This window comes from Colobus angolensis, unplaced genomic scaffold (assembly GCF_000951035.1).
Source record: "Colobus angolensis palliatus isolate OR3802 unplaced genomic scaffold, Cang.pa_1.0 Scaffold442, whole genome shotgun sequence".
Classification (NCBI taxonomy): domain Eukaryota; kingdom Metazoa; phylum Chordata; class Mammalia; order Primates; family Cercopithecidae; genus Colobus; species Colobus angolensis.
The window spans coordinates 988,210-992,406 of NW_012117844.1; the positions used below are offsets into that span (position 1 = coordinate 988,210).

Consider the following 4,197-nt stretch of genomic DNA (forward strand, 5'->3'; position numbering starts at 1 on the left):
AAAGAATTACTTCTCAGAGAAATTAAACTTCAGTAGATATCTGTGAGTGATAGGTAAAATGATAGCAATTGGAATAAACTTCAATAGTTTTCAAGTGTTGTGCATGTTAGGTTCAGTTAAAAAAATTTCCAGGCTCAATGCAGTGGCTCACACCTGGAATTCTAGCACTTTGGGAGGCCAAGGCAGGAATATCACTTGAAGTCAGGAGTTCAAAACTGGGCAGGCCAATTGTGCTAAAAATACAAAAAAATTAGCCAGGCATGGTGGTAGACACCTGTAATCCCAGCTACTCTGGAAGCTGAGGCAGGAGAATCACTTGAACGTGGGAGGCGGAGGCTGCAGTGGGCTGAGATTGTGCCATTCAACCTGGGCGACGGAGTGACATCCTATCTCAAAAAAAGAAAAAAAAATGTCCAGGAGAGGAGTTTGCATTAAATCACTCAGTAACACCGATTGCACACCTTTGTAGTAGGCATTGGGAAGGTGGGGGAAAAAAAGAGGGTGGTAGGTTGGGGTGGGGGCATGAGTTAGGAGGTAAGATGATGGCAAGTATGCTTTTGAGTAATGAACTTCTGTACCATACCAATTACCTAGGGGAGTGGTAGATCTTAAGGACAAAGATTAATTGATTGATTTTGTTTTCTTCTCAAATTCCTTTTACCAAAAGACAGAGATAATAAAACAATATTTATATTTGAGAGGTGGTGATGGTTGTGGTCAAAAGGACCAGCTGAAAGACATAATGTCCAAGCAAGGTGAGGGAAAGCTCTGGGGGCAGGCTGTAATAACCATAACAGCAAATACTTACAATGAACCAGGCACTATTTATCAACAGTTTATCAACCCATTAAAAGCTTATTACAGCCGGGTGCAGCAGCTCATGCCTGTAATCCCAGCACTTTTGGAGGCTGAGGTGGGCAGTCACCTGAGGCCAGGAGTTCGAGACCAGCCTGGCCAACATGGTGAATTAGCAGGGTGTGGTGGTGTGTGCCTGTAATCTCAGCTAGCGAGAGGCTGAGGGGGGAGAATCACTTGAACCCAGGAGGCGGAGGTTGGTTGCAATGAGCCGAGATCGCGCCACTGCGCTCCAGCTTGGGCGACACAGTGAGACTGTCTCAAAAAAACAAAAAACAGTCTGGGAGCCGGGGCTCACGCCTGTAATCCCAGCACTTTGGGAGGCCGATGTGGGCGCATCACCTGAGAAAGGGAGTTCCAGACCAGCCTGACCAACATGGAGAAACTCCGTCTTTACTAAAAATACAAAATTAGCCAGACGTGGTGGCGCATGCCTGTAATCCCAGCTACTTGGGAGGCTGAGGCAGGACAATCGCTTGAACCCGGGAGGCAGAGGTTGCGGTGAGCCGAGATCACGCCATTGCACTCCAGCTTGGGCAACAAGAGAGAAACTCTGTCTCAAAAACAAAAAGAAACAAAAACAAAACAAAAACCTTATTACAATCCTGTGAACTAGCTACTGTCATTACTATAATGTAGATGAACAAACTGGGACATGGACAGTTGACGAAACATCCCCAACTACACACTAGGAATGAGCTGGGATAGGAAATCAGACACTCTGACTCTATTACTCCAAATGCCATACACACGAGCTGACTTCGGAAAAAAGAGAAAGCACTGTTCACACAATACTAACTGGTTCTAGGGCCACTGTTTCCTTGCATTTCTTTTTTCCTTCTTGTTAGGAACAGGTATCTTTGAAGGAGGTATCATTTCTCCCACAGCTCTCCATTTAACGTTCCCTCGGTGCAAGCATCACCGAGGCCACACATAGCCCCAGAGGAGAAGTAAATTTGCTTCCTAGAAACCCTCACTGTATCCAGGTTCTCTCCCAGAGGAGCCATCAATTCTCACGGGTGGTACTTTTTTCTCCAGCTGATTACACTTTTTTTCTGTACCAGTTAAATTTTCCAACTTCTAACTGAATAAAGGCAGTTTTCTTAAAAAAAAAAAAAAGCGAAAAACGGAAGGGAAGGAAGAGGAAAGAAAGGAAGGAAGAAAGGAAAGAAACGAGAGGGACAGAAAGAGAAAAAGGAAAGAGAGAAAGAAAGGAAAGGAAAACAAGAAATGGAAGGGACCTGCAGAAAGGATTCACCACGCGCGGCTGGCCCTGGGAGGAGCCACAGGTTGAACGAGTGCCTCCCAGACTGGACGCCCGCCGCGGACACCGCAGACAGTCCCACCCACGGCTGCTACAGCGACTCTTCTGAATTCCGGAAAGAACCTTTTCCAACGGGACCGGAAGCCCGGCGGGGACCGTACTGGGGACGGACTGACCTACCGACCGTTCTTCCGGGTCCGGAAGGTGATCTCCACCCGTGCTCAGAATCCAGGGGTCTGGGACTGTAGGTAGGAATTAAGTGGGTAGGGTCCCTTAACCAGGGTTGTCAGGTGTGGGTGGTGTGTGTTGTTTCTCCTAACGTGTCAGTGGCACAAACCACGCGAACTCATAAACATTGTGCGTTCGGAAGCCTTTCCAAGATGCATTTAATCCCTGCGTAAGCCCACGTTAAGCATTCACGAAGGCATGTGCTCTGTTCTCTCGGAAGCGGCCGGCCGGCTTCCCCTCGTCGGGCGCCGCTGCGGGTGCAGGTCCTCAAGTCCCAGCCTCCCATGGGCCCAAGGCCTTCTGGGCTCAAATTTGAGGCGAAGCCACCCGAGTTTCGTAATTTTTCTGCAGTGATTTATTTTTACCTTTCAGGTAAGTTCGAAAGCTTCCAGCTCACTTTCAGACATTTTCACTAACGCAACTACGTATTTGCAACATACTTTTTTCGAATTCCTTGACAAGCATATCCTAGTGACCAAACAACTTACTGGGAGTCAGAACGTCTGGGTTCTAGTCTTGACTGCCATTAACTAGCGGTATGACACTGGAGACGCCTTTTTGACCCCTCTGGATTTCTGTTTCCTTTTCTGTAAAATGAGGAGCTTGGAATAAGTGACAAATTTCCTTCCAGTTTTGATATTTGGGTTATTGCCTCCAATATATCTTTCCAGTTCCTGCCTCAATTACATATCTGTGCTTTGGTTAATATCTTGTAGTGTCCTTCCTCCCATTCCATTAATCTGTGCTCTTCTCAAATCTGGTTTCATACTCGTTTAAAAATTATTTTCTCAAGGAATCCTGTGTTTCCCGAGCACTCTACTTTTGGTCCAGGGGCACAACCGAAAGTATGTGCCATTCTTAAAAGTATTTAATGTGTGTAAATACTATTGAATGAGTTTCAAAATTTTTTTTTTTCCTTTGGACAGAGTCTCACGCTGTCGCCCAGGCTGGAGTGCAGTGGCGCGATCTCGGCGCACTGCAATCTCTGCCTCCTGGGTTCAAATGATTCTCCTGCTTCAGTCTCCCAAGTCGCTGAGATTACAGGCGCCCGCTACCACGCCCGGCTAATTTTTGTACTTTTAGTAGAGATGGGGTTTCACCATGTTGGCCAGGCTCTTGAACTCCAGACCTCAGGTGATCCGCCCGTCTCGGCTTCCCAAAGTGCTAGGATTACAGGCATAAGCCACTATGCCCGGCCTGAATTTCTAAATCTTAATGTGTTTATTTCGTTGGCATTAAATCAGATTTTTCCTTGATCTTTACTTGAATAAGCCTTTTAAGGTAAAATGCTTGCTCGATTACACACACATACGCAACCTCTTAATTGTCTGAAGGTAAACAAGTTAATGACTTGTGAATATTTTTAACTTATAAGCAATGAATCCTCAAAGCTTATAAGCCAGTACTGAAACGTGTGATATGGTTTTAAAATAGCTGATGATAAAGTATTTACATCATCCCATTTTCTCCTCATAGTCTTGTAATAGGAAGGACAGATATTCAAACATTTATTTATTTATTTTTTAACAGAGATCCAGAAAATGAGGCCCATAGGAAGCAAGTGACTTGCTGAGTCCAGATAACACTTACTATCAGAGTGAGTGTCCAGGTAAGTTTCCTTTGTTGCCCAATAAGATACTTGCTTCACTATACTGTGCTTGTTTCAGTTACCATTTATTTTCTTTTTTTTTTTTTTGAGGCAGAGTCTCGCTCTGTTGCCCGGACTGGAGTGCAGTGGCCGGATCTCAGCTCACCAGCTCACTGCAAGCTCCGCCTCCTGGGTTTACGCCATTCTCCTGCCTCAGCCTCCCGAGTAGCTGGGACTACAGGCACCCGCCACCTCGCCCGGC

The 4,197-nt window shown here is 45.9% G+C and overlaps 1 protein-coding gene across 1 annotated transcript in view; it reads left to right on the plus strand.

Moving 5' to 3' along the window:
* The first annotated feature begins 2,319 nt into the window (after window positions 1-2,319).
* The window catches only part of MTIF2 (mitochondrial translational initiation factor 2), a 37,109-nt gene continuing 35,231 nt past the window's right edge, over window positions 2,320-4,197 (plus strand). Inside the window, exons 1-2 of the mRNA XM_011957447.1 lie at window positions 2,320-2,719; window positions 3,878-3,944. The gene's annotated coding sequence lies outside the window, so the exon portion shown is untranslated. The remainder of the gene's footprint in view (window positions 2,720-3,877; window positions 3,945-4,197) is intronic.